The sequence below is a fragment of the Buceros rhinoceros genome, unplaced genomic scaffold, assembly GCF_000710305.1.
Source record: "Buceros rhinoceros silvestris isolate BGI_N320 unplaced genomic scaffold, ASM71030v1 scaffold20037, whole genome shotgun sequence".
NCBI lineage: Eukaryota > Metazoa > Chordata > Aves > Bucerotiformes > Bucerotidae > Buceros > Buceros rhinoceros.
This window is the reverse complement of record NW_010420682.1, coordinates 38,911-39,132: the sequence shown is the minus strand read 5'-3', so window position 1 is coordinate 39,132 and position 222 is coordinate 38,911.

Below are 222 nucleotides of genomic sequence, written 5' to 3'. Positions count from 1 at the left end.
CGACTGCGGGGGCCGGGCAGGGTTATAACGGACTGGGCCGTGCCCGAGGGAGCTGGGCAGGCTCTTGCTGTAGGAAACAGGGCACATAGTCATCTACATAGGGGTTTAGGGCCAAGGCAGGGCAATCGGGCAGGGCTCTGCTACACTGGGCTCTGTGGGTCTATAGTGGGCTATAGATGCCCAAGGGGCTGTGCTGTGAGTGAGGTGGGGGTCATGGTCTGT